Source organism: Saccopteryx leptura, chromosome 3 (assembly GCF_036850995.1).
Source record: "Saccopteryx leptura isolate mSacLep1 chromosome 3, mSacLep1_pri_phased_curated, whole genome shotgun sequence".
Taxonomy (NCBI): Eukaryota; Metazoa; Chordata; class Mammalia; order Chiroptera; family Emballonuridae; genus Saccopteryx; species Saccopteryx leptura.
Genome location: NC_089505.1, coordinates 206,290,790 through 206,303,516, shown reverse-complemented (window position 1 = coordinate 206,303,516; position 12,727 = coordinate 206,290,790). Strand labels below are relative to the sequence as shown.

The 12,727-nt window shown below is 37.6% G+C and overlaps 1 protein-coding gene across 1 annotated transcript in view; it reads left to right on the top strand.

Annotated features, from left to right (window-relative positions):
* The window catches only part of CASQ2 (calsequestrin 2), a 72,543-nt gene that overhangs the window by 17,342 nt on the left and 42,474 nt on the right, over window positions 1–12,727 (top strand). The gene's annotated exons all lie outside the window — the stretch shown is intronic.

Genomic DNA, 12,727 nt, shown 5'->3' with positions numbered 1-12,727 from the left:
AATTGAAAACTGGAGGCAGACAACACCAAGCCTAGACTCAACCAAATCTACAAACAAAACACTCAAACACATACATAATGAGAAGACAGAGAAGTACAATCCAAATGAAACCACAAATGAAACCTCCAGGAAATGAACTGAGTGATATGGAAATAACCAAACTTCTGGATGTGTTCAAAATAATGATTGTAAAGATGCTTAGGGATCTTAGAACAACAATGGATGGTCATTACGAACACCTAAATAAAGAAATAGCAAGTATAAAAAAGGATATTGAAATATTAAAAAAGAATCAGTCAGAGATGACAAATACAATATCAGAAATAAAGACCACAATGGAAGGAATTAAAAACAGGATGGATGGAGCTGAGAATCAAATCAGTGAGTTGGAGGACAAGTTGAATGAAAAGAAAAAGAGAAGAAAAAAGAAAAGAGAATCAAAAAGTCTGAGGAAACTCTTAGAGAGCTCTGTGACAACATGAAGAAAAATAACATCCTCATCATAGAGGTTTCTGAAGAAGAAGAGAAAGAACAAGGGATAGAGACTTTGTTCAATCATATCATAGCTGGAAATTTCCCTAAATTAATGCAGGAGAAACTCTCACAAGTTCAAGAAGCACAGAGAATTTCATTAAAGAGAAACTAAGACACATCATAATTAAAATACCAAAGCTATGTGATAAAGAGAAAATATTAAAAGCTGCTAGAGAAAAAAAGGTTATCACCTACAAAGGAGCCCCCATAAGGATGAATCAGACTTCTCAACAGAAACACTTGAGCCAGAAAAAATGGCAAGAAATATTCAAAGTAATGCAAAACAAGAGCTTACACCAAGACTACTTTATCAAGCAAGGCTATCATTTAAAATTGAAGGAGAAATAAAAATCTTCCCAGACAAAAAAAAAAAACAAAAAAAAAAAACTCAAGGAATTCATTACAACCAAACCAATGCTGCAGGAAATATTAAGGGGCCTGTTGTAATCAAATCAAAGTGGGAAAAGAATAGAGCAAAAGAGGAATACAGCTTTGAAGAATACAATGGCAATAAACAACTACATATCAATAATAACCTTAAATGTAAATGGATTAAATGATCCAATCAAAAGACATAGGGTAGCTGCATAGATAAGAAAAAAGAACCCGTACATATGCTGTCTACAAGAGATGCACCTTAAAACACAAGGTGCACATAGACTGAAGGTAAAAGGATGGAAAAAAAACATTTCATGCAAATGGCAATGAAAAAAAAGCTGGGGTAGCAATATTTATATCAGACAAAATAGAATTTAAAACAAAGAATATAGTAAGAGATAAAGAAGGACACTACATAATAATAAAGGGAGTAATCCAACAGGAAGATATAACTATTATAAATATCTATGCACCTAATATAGGAGAACCTAAATATATAAAGCAGACTTTGATGGACTTAAAGGGTGAGATCAACAGCAATACTATAATAGTAGGGGATTTCAATACCCCACTAACATCACTAGATACATCCTCAAGAAAGAAAATGAACAAAGAAACAGCAGACTGAAAGGACACACTAGATCAACTTGATTTAATATTTATCTTCAGAACCTTTCACCCTAAAGCAGCAGAATATACATTCTTTTCAAGTGCTCATGGTACATTCTCTAGGATAGACCACATTTTAGAGCACAAAAGTGGTCTCAACAAATTTAAGAAGATTGAAATCATATCAAGTACTTTCTCTGATCACAATGGCATGAAACTAGAAATGAAGCACAAGAGAAAAGCTCAAAAACTTTCAAACACATGGAACCTAAATAGCAGGTTGTTAAATAACAAATGGATTAAGAATGAGATCAAAGAAGAAATTTAAAAATTCCTAGAAACAAATCACAATGAGCATACAACAACTCAAAATTTATGGGACACAGGAAAAGCAGTCCTGAGAGGGAAGTTCATAGCACTACAGGCACACTTCAAGAAACTAGAAAAAGCTCAAATAAACAACTTAACCCTGCATCTAAAAGAACTAGAAAAAGAACAGCAAGTAAAGCCCAAATGTAGTAGAAGGAAGGAAATAATAAAAATCAGAGCAGAAATAAATGACATAGAGGCTAAAGAAACAATACAGAGGATCAATGAAACTAGGAGCTGGTTCTTTGAAAAGTTAAACAAGATCGATGAACCTTTAACTAGACTCACCAAGAAAAAAAGTGAGAGGACTCAAATAAATAAAATTAGAAATGAGAGTGGAGAAATAACAACTGACACAACAGAAATACAAAATATTGTAAGAAAATACTATGAAGAACTCTATGCCAAAAAGCTAGACAACCTAGATGAAATAAACAAATTCCTTGAAACATACAATCTTCCAAAAATCAATGTGGAAGAATCAGAAAACCTAAACAGACCAATTACACCAAATGAGATCCAAACAGTTATCCAAAAACTCCCAATAAAGAAAAGTCCTGGCCCTGGCCGGTTGGCTCAGCGGTAGAGCATCGGCCTGGCGTGCAGGGGACCTGGGTTCGATTCCCGGCCAGGGCACATAGGAGAAGCGCCCATTTGCTTCTCCACCCCCACCCCCTCCTTCCTCTCTGTCTCTCTCTTCCCCTCCCGCAGCCAAAGCTCCATTGGAGCAAAGATGGCCCGGGCGCTGGGGATGGCTCCTTGGCCTCTGCCCCAGGCGCTAGAGTGGCTCTGGTCACGGCAGAGCGACGCCCCGGAGGGGCAGAGCATTGCCCCCTGGTGGGCAGAGCATGGCCCCTGGTGGGCGTGCCGGGTGGATCCCGGTTGGGCGCATGCGGGAGTCTGTCTGACTGTCTCTCCCCGTTTCCAGCTTCAGAAAAAAAAAAAAAAAAAAAAGAAAAGTCCTGGGCCTGATGGTTTCACAAGTGAATTCTACAAAATATTCAAAAAGAACTAACTCCTATCCTCCTCAAGCTATTTCAAAAAATTCAAGAGGAAGGAAGACTTCCAAGCTCCTTTTATGACGTGAGCGCAATTCTGATTCCAAAACCAGGCAAAGACAACACAAAGAAAGAAAATTATAGGCCAATATCCCTGATGAATATAGATGCTAAAATCCTCAACAAAATATTAGCAAACCGGATCCAACAATATATAGAAAAAATCATACACCATGATCAAGTGGGATTTATTCTGGGGAGGCAAGGTTGGTACAATATCTGCAAATCAATCAATGTGATTCATCACATAAATTAAAGGAAGGACAAAAACCACATGATAATTTCAATAGATGCAGAAAAAGCATTTGATAAAATCCAGCACCCGTTCATGATCAAAACTCTCAGCAAAGTGGGAATACAGGGAACATACCTCAACATAATAAAGGCCATCTAAAACAAGCCCACAGCCAACATCATACTCAATGGGCAAAAATTAAAAGCAATCCCCTTAAGATCAGGAACAAGGCAGGGGTGCCCCTTTCACCATTCTTATTCAACATAGTCTTGGAAGGCCTAGCCACAGCAATCAGACAAGAAGAAAAAATAAAAGGCATTCAAGTTGGAAAAGAAGAAGTAAAACTATCATTATTTGCAGATGATATGATATTGTATATAGAAAACCCTAAAGTCTCAGTCAAGAAACTACTGGACCTGATAAATGAATTCAGCAAAGTGGCAGGATATAAAATTAATACTCAGAAATCAGAGGCATTTTTATATGCCAACAATGAACAGTCAGAAACAGAAATTAAGAAAATAGTCTCTTTCACTATTACAACCAAAAAAATAAAGTACCTTGGAGTAAATTTAACCAACGAGACTAAAGACTTGTACTTTGAAAATTATAAAACATTGATAAAAGAATTCAAGTTAGATACAAACAAGTGGAAGCATATACTATGCTCATGGTTAGGAAGAATAATCATTAAAATGTCTATATTACCCAAAGCAATTTATACAATCAATGCAATATCAATTAAAATACCAATGACATACTTTAAAGATATAGATCACATATTCCAAAAATTTATATGGAACCAAAAAAAGAACACGAATAGCCTCAGCAATCTTATAAAAGAAGAATAAAGTGGGAGGTATCACACTTCCTGATATCAAGTTATACTACAAGGCCATTGTACTCAAAACAGCCTGGTACTGGCATAAGAACAGGCATATAGATCAATGGAACAGAACAGGGAACCCAGCAATAAACCCACAGCTCTATGGACAACTGATATTTGACAAAGGAGGTAAGAGTGTACAATGGAGTAAAGACAGCCTCTTTAATAAATGGTGTTGGGAAAATTGGACAGCTACCTGCAAAATAATGAAACTAGACCACCAACTTACACCACTCACAAAAATAAACTCAAAATGGATAAGACTTAAATGTAAGCCATGAAACCATAAGCATCTTAGAAGAAAACATAGGCAGTAAGCTCTCAGACATTTATCGCAGCAATTTATTCGCTGATTTATCTCCACGGGCAAGTGAAATAAAGAGAGAATAAACAAATGGGACTATATCAAACTAAAAAGCTTTTGCACAGCTAATGACAATAAGAACAGAATAAAAAGACAAACTACACAATGGGAGAACATATTCGACAATAGGTCTGATAAGGGGTTAATAACCAAAATTTATAAAGAACTTGTAAATCTCAACAGCAGGAAGACAAACAATCCAATCAAAAATGGGCAAAAGAAATGAATAGACACTTCTCCAAAGAGGACATACTGATGGCCAATAGGCATATGGAAAAATGCTCAACATCACTAATCATTAGAGAAATGCAAATTAAAACCACAATGAGATATCACCTCACACCAGTCCGAATGGCGCTCATCAACAAAACAACACAGAATAAGTGCTGGGGAGGATGTGGAGAAAAGAGAACCCTCCTGCACTGCTGGTGGGAATGCAGACTGGTGCAGCCACTGTAGAAAACAGTATAGAGTTTCCTCAAAAAATTAAAAATCAAACTGCCTTTTGACCCAGCTATCCCACTTTAGGAATATACCCCAAGAACACCATAGAACTGCTCCAAAAGGAGAAATGCTCCCCCTGTTTTGGCAGCATTGTGTACAATAGCAAAGATCTGGAAACAGCCCAAGTGTTCGTCAGAGGATGAGTGGATTAAAAAGCTTTGGTACATATATACTATGGAATACTACTCAGCCATAAGAAATGATGACATCGGATCATTTACAATAACATGGATGGACCTTGATAACATTATATGGAGTGAAATAAGTAAATCAGAAAAAACTAAGAACTATATGAATCCATACATAGATGGGACATAAAAATGAGACTCAGAGACATGAACAAGAATGTGATGGTAACGGGGATGCAGGGGTGGAGAGGGCGTAAGGATGGAGAGAGAGGCGGTGGGGGGAAGCGAGGGGCACTAAAAATACCAGATAGAAGGTGACGGAAGACAATTTGACTTTGGGTGAGGGGTATGCAACATAATCAATTGTCAAAATAATCTGGAAATGTTTTCTCTGAACATATGTACCCTGATTTATCAATGTCCCTGCATTAAAATTCATAAAAAAAAATTTTTTAAATAAAAAAGACCATTTCATGTATAACATGAATATAAAATCATAATATATTCAATGTACAAATGCAAAGAGTAACAATTACACTTCGCAGGATGGGTTTCAGGCTTGTAAAAGTAATTTTTCTTGAAAATTAGAAATTGATAAACCTTAGGAATTTGGTGTTTAAAAGACAAGAGAAAATATGGTAGTGTTTATTACTTTTTTGTTTTACAGATGAATTTAATAAGATAGCGTTTTCATCAATTAATGTAACCAGGTGCCTTTAATATCTTCTTGTTATTTACATTTTATGAAAATATTTAGTGAAACAAATTTTTATTGAGACATATTTGACATATAGTGTTGTATTGGTTTTAGGTATAAAATGTAACTATTTGATAAATGTGTATACTGTGACATGATCCTCACAATAAATATGGTCAACATCCATCACCATACATAGTTAATTCTTTCTTGTGATGAGAGCTTTTAAGATTACTGTCTTAGCAACATTCAAATATACAATACAGTATTGTGGACTATAGTGATCATGGTGTCCATTATATCCCCAGGATTTCTAACCGCAAATCTCTGTATGTTTTTACCCCCTTTGCTCATTTAACCCCTCCCCCCACCTCCTGCTTCTATCTGAGTTCAGTTTTGTTTTGTTTTCGATTCCACATATAAGTGAGATCATAGAAAGGGCAAGGAACTAATATGTTTTGTGATCTACTGTGCTCAGATACTACACTAAGTGCTAGAAAAACAGACAGGGATGTAGAGCTGGCCAATGATCCTGTAAGCTAAGTGTACTTACAAACTGAGAAGGTTTGGGGAGGAAAAGCACAGGACTATAGATGTGTCTAAAAAGAGCACCCAGTTCAGCTGGTAATCAAGGATTGCCTTCTGAGCTCTTTTATGTGTAGCCGCCAAGGATAATAGGAGTTGGTGAAGAATGGAGAGGAAGGGTCAAGGGCAAATGTGAGAGTAGAGCTTGATTAGTGCCTTTGTGTGAATTAGAACACGCACCCCCTACTGGCAGCTGCTGCGCATACCTGGCCTAAATTGACAAGGGAATCCTGCCTGAAGACCACCTGAGGCAGGAAAGAGCTTGAAGTTACAAGAACTGGAAAAGAGTACCATATATTCTGTAATAGGCAGAGTGGACTCAAGTGAGGCTGGACAGGAAGGTGGGCCAAACCATGCCAGCCTTGTTAGGGTTTTAGATTTCATCCTGAGTACATGGAAATTAAATCTGCAGTTCTTATCATAGCCCACTAGGTTCTGCATAATTGACATCCCTGTCCAAGAGTTCTCTCTCTCTCTCTCTCTCTCTCTCTCTTACTCTCTGTCTGTCTCCATAGCCTTTAATTTCTAGTCCTTTAGCACCTACCTAGTTTGTCATTAACTTCCTCACTAATGAAATAACAAGGTCCTTAATGCTGAAATGTATCTTACACACTTCTGTTTAGCACAGACCTTGATCATAGTAGATTCTCAGTTAACAATTACTGTTCTCTTTCATTTCAATACATCAGACTTTGGTATTTTTGAATCAGCCTACAGTCCAGAGTCCTATCCAGTGCCATAGGATCAAGAAAAAAATCTAACACTGATTAAGCTCTTGCTGCAACCAACAGCTTGTCAAGCATTCCACCTGCTTTTTCTCATTTAACCTTCACAACAGACTTACGAAACAGTATTGTTATTGTCCCTCTTTTGCAGTGGGGTCACAGCACCTGCGACCAAGTCAGAAATCCAGCTCTCTGGTTCCAAGTCCTGCGTTCTTAACCACTGGGATTACTACCCTTGGTCTTGTATTCATTTGGAGATGAGATCTAGTTTGACCTCATCATTACAGAGTTATCAGTGGTGTGATACATACGTATATAATGCAATATGAAAAGAGAGAGAATAACGATATACTAAATATGCCTACTTTATTATTGAATTATGTATATTAGTTATTAGTACTTTTCCATTAAGTTATTCTTTTGTACTCAAAAGAATCAGCAATGACCTAAGCAAATCTTAATATTTCTGAAAAAATTGAGTTCTGTGCCAATGTCCTGGTCTACACAGACCAACTGGTAAAAGACAACCCATTCTAGGGTATGACAGTAGGTGAGACCACCTGAGAAATAATCAACCAATTAATCAAACAAACAAACAAAATCAGCAGAGCAAAGATTGTAAGTCAACAGGAGAAAGCTGCAGTCAGATCTGGAGTATTCCAGTGTTCTGGAATTTATAAGACATAGCAACTCCATCTTTTCCCCTCCTCCTATTTGAAACTCTTAATTACCATAATTGGTGATGACGGCCTCTTTCTCTTTGGCTCAAATGTCCCTTGAATTTGTGAAGTTCTTGGCCTAGTCCATCTCTTCATACAAAGTCTGAGTGTCTCTAAGGAACTATATAAGATACAAAAGAGCACAACAAGGGGTTCTCCTTTGACAGGAAAGATTCACACCACAGAAGGGACTTATACACAACTTTTATGATTGTAAAATAGGTGTCAGAGAGCTGTGTCTCTGCAATGGGCTATTGGAATTCACGGAAATAAGACCAGCATGAAATATGACCCTGGAGCTGGGCTTTGCAGCCAAGGTTGGCAGCAACCTGAGTGAGCAGTGGGCCTGGGCTGTAGTGGAGTGAAGAAAGGAACACATGAGTTGGAGATTCAGGGCCAAAGCAAAGGCAGAGGTGAGAGCTAGTTAAATGTGAGAGGCAGACAATGTCCAGCCTGCATCACTGGCCTAACAGGCTGTAGGGGTTGGCGGTGTGTGGTCATGGGGATGGGTCATGGCAGTAATGAGCCCAGCAGGCCCCGAGCTATCACCATAGCCATTCTCCACCCTCACTGCTCTCTCTTGGGTTGCAGCCAGTCCTTTTACCCTTGGCTTAGGCTCACAAACCATGCTTGCTACGGTTGACGGAAGTGATGACAGAGCTCAAGTGGGCAGACTTTGGGCCTAATTATGATGGGAGGTGAGAGTGATGGGCCACTGCAGGGCCTTAGCAAGTGCATCAGGAGGAGGTGAGCAGGTCTCTGGTAGTGTAGTTTCCTGGCCCATCTGTGTCTGCTGCTTCTGTCTGTGCATCCATGCCTAAGACAGTGAGGGGCTATGCTTAGTTAAACAGTAACCCAGGAGAACAGAACTGAGTTTTTTCTGAGACAGCACCTTCTGCTTCCATTCATATGTCTTCAAAAATCACATATAAATATCAATAAGGCAATTAGCAGTCCATGATTGGCATGCCTAAAAGAAGCACACATTTGCATCCACCTAAAAACCAACAAAATATGGTTGTACATGCCTAACAGAGGTCAGAGTGAAATTCTGTGTTTAATTTTCAGAGTGAATTGCTTATAATCTTGGTAATGTTGATGTTGACGTTCTTTATGCCTAAGGTAGAGGGGCCCACCGGGCAAAGTATGGGCCCATGGGTCACAGTTGGAAAACATTGTGTCATGTCACTTTTGGATAAACTGAAAATTTATAGCAGTGTTTTTCCAGAGTGTGGTATGAGGTCTGCCACATCAGAATCATGGGGTGTGGTTGTGGTTTATGAAAGGTAGATTCCTGAGCCCACCCCAGACCTGTTGATGTGGAGGCCCCAGAAGTTCCACTTTAGCCAGTACCCCTGGTGAGTCTTGTGCACACCGAAGTTAAGGACCCTGTCAGAGGTTCATGCTGTAGGCATAGATGCACTCACCAATATCACAGAGCCATTGGGCCTTATCATAATTAATTTTGAATAATAGACAAGGATACATTTAAGTTGAGGTTTTGACAGCACTAAATAGGACAGAGTGACTTACACTGAAGACCAGGAAACTCACTGGAAAATGACCTTGTCTAACAAATTGAATGCAATAGACTAAAGCCAAATGACTTTGCTGAATGGTTTGTTTAAATATCGGAGGAAGGCCCAAGATGAGTCATAACATAAACACTGATGATGATGTCTTTTATTCTATGCTTCCCCTAGTCCCAGCCAAAACCCAAGAAAGAAGAGAAAACAGCATGGGGTTGGGGGTAGGGTGTCATTTGTTACTTAACCCTCTAGCCCCAGCCACCAGGGACACTCCACCGAGCAGTACTCTGTGCTTCTGCCCAATATCCTCAGCCCTAGAGGAGCAGGAGTGGTTAAGAGGCAGGAAGAAATAAGGAGAATGGGAGTGTGTGAACAGGGCACAGAAGGAAGAATGAATAGTCAAAGAAAGCCCTCAAAGAAGTTACAACAAGAGAGGAAATCCAAAGGAGAAGCCACAGATGCTGAGAAGACATAAAAATAAAAGGAGAAACAAGAGAAGCAACTATAGAAGAGAAGTGAAGAAATCTGGAGCACAAGCTATAGAGCCTAGTAGATCCATTTTCTTGGTCACTCCACCAAGAAAATAAGAAAGCCTAAAAGTATACAAACCAAAGAACAAAACCGCAAAACATATGATAGAACTGAAAGAAAAAATAGACAAATCCTTAAGATTGAGAACAAGGCACAGATGCCCACTCTCAGCACTCTTATTCAGCAGAGAGCTGAAAGTTCTTGCCAGTGCAACAAAGAAGCATAGGAAATCAAAAGCATATCTATTGGAAAGGGAGAAATAAACTGTCCCAAAATGCAGTTGATGTGAATACTTACATTGAAAAATCCCAAAATATCTACAACAACAACAGAAAACTCTTAGAATTAATAATAGGTTATCAGGGTTGCAAAATATAAGATAAACATACAAAAGCCAATTATATATCCATATATTGGCAACAAACTCTGGGATACCAAAATTTAAAATCAAATACTATTTACAACTGCTCAAAAATGTTAAATACTGAGGTATAAATACAAAACATAGCTAAGACTTATATGCTAAAAACCACACAATGCTGATGAAAGAAATCAAAGAAGGTCTAATTAAGTGGAGAGACATACCACTTTGTGAAGTGGATGACTCAACATAGTATATATGTCAATTCTCCCCAAGTTAATAGACAGATTTAAAGATTCGATGCAACTCCTATCAAAATCCTAGTAAGATTTTTTTCATAAATAAAAAGATTATTGCCTGACCTGTGGTGGCGCAGTGGATAAAGTGTCGACCTGGAAATGCTGAGGTCGCCAGTTCAAAACCCTGGGCTTGCCTGGTCAAGGCACATATGGGAGTTGATGCTTCCAGCTCCTCCCCACCTTCTCTCTCTGTCTCTCCTCTCTCTCTCCCTCTCTGTCTCTCTCTCTCCCTCTCTGTTTCTCTCTCTCCATTTCTCTCTCCTCTCTAAAATGAATAAATAAAATTAAAAATAAAGATTATTCTAAAATTAATACAGAAATACAAAGGAACTAAACTAGCTAAAGCAATTTTGAAAAAGAAGGATAAGTGGGAAGAGGTAATCAACCCACTTTCAAGGCTTATAATATAGCTATTGCAATCAAGGTTGTTACTGGCAGAGGGACAGAATAGAGAAAGTAGAACAGACCCACATAATTGTCAACTGATCTTTGACAAAGGTGCAAAAGGAGAAGTGGCTTTTTCAACAAATAGTGCTGGAACAGTTGGACATCCACTGGCAAAACAGAAGAAAAGACAAAAAATAAAAACAACCCCTCAAGATAAGTCTCACACTTTGCATAAACTTCAACTCAATATGGATCATGGACTTAATTGTAAGATGTAAAACTATAAAACATTTTTAAAATTAGGATAAAATTTCAGGATCTAAGGCTAATCAAAGATTTCTTAGACTTAATACCAAAAGCACAATTCACAAATGGAAAAAATGATAAGTTGGATTTCATCAGAATTAAATACTTTTGTTTCATGAAAGACGCTATTAAGAGGATGAAAAGATAAGTTATAGAGCAGGAGAAAATGTTTGTTAGCCACACATTTGACAAAAGATTAATATTAAAGAGCTCTCAAAACTCAACAATCTAAAAACAGTCATTTTAGAAAACAGCAAAAGACATTAAAAGAGAACATACCAATAATAATAAGTACATAAAAAGTCTTCAATATCATTAGCCATTAGGGAGATGCAAATTAAAACCATAAGAAGATAGCACTACACATCTGTCAGAATGGCTAAAATAAAAAATAAAGACAGCACCAAATGCTGACATGGAAGCAAAGAACTGGATCACTCATCACCACATTGCTGGTGACAATGTAAAGTGGTACACCCACTCTGGAAAGCCGTTTGGTCATTTCTTTAAAACTTAAATGTGTGATGACCATACAACCAAGCAATTGTACTCCTGGGCATTTGTCCTCAGGAAATTAAGACTAACTTTTGTATAAAAACCTGTAAAGAAATGTTTATAGCAGTTTTATTCATAATAGCCAGGAACTTAAAACAACTCAGATGTCCTTCAATAGATAAAAGGTTGAAAAAATGGTGATTCCTCCATACCGTGGAAATACCACTCAGCAATGAAAAGGAAAGACCTACTGATATACACAAGAATCTGGATGAGTCCCCAGAGAAATATGATGAGTGAAAGAAGCCAATCCTCAAAGATTGCATACTATATGAGTCAACTCATATAGCATTTTTGAAATGAACAAATACAGAAATGGAGAACAGAATAGTGGTTGCCAAAGGTCAGGGCAGGGATGAGGGTGGAAGCTAGTGGATGTGATTATAAAAGGACAACTTGAAGGATCCTTGTAGTTATGAAAATGTTCTGTATCTAGACTATATCAATGCCGATATCCAGACTGTTATATTATCTTACAGTTTTTAAAAGATGTAAAACTATTACATTTGTATTAATATTACTATTTAAGGGAAACTGTACATCAAATCTGTCTGTGTTATTTATATTTTATATGTATGTAAGCTTATTGTAGATTTTACTGATATAAAAGATGTATAACATAATTTACAAATAATAATAAAATATACATTACTCTATTGTAAATTCCTAATATAACCAATTGATTCTCTTGATTTTTGCTGAACTATTGTGCTGGTGGCCAGCCTATGATTTCAAGTCAACCAGGACTTGACAAATGCAATTGCATCTCTTTTATTTTAAAGGATTAGAAGAAAATACTATCTCACTGGTAGCTTCTTTATTCTATTTCTTTTTCAAGCTCCCATTCAGCCAGATGGAAGGCATTTGATTTCAACCAATGGAGAGTGCCCTACTCCCTTGTATCTAAGCTTCAGGAGCTTACCCAAGTTTGTGTTCGGTGTAATCTGTGTTGATGTTCACTCAGAGCC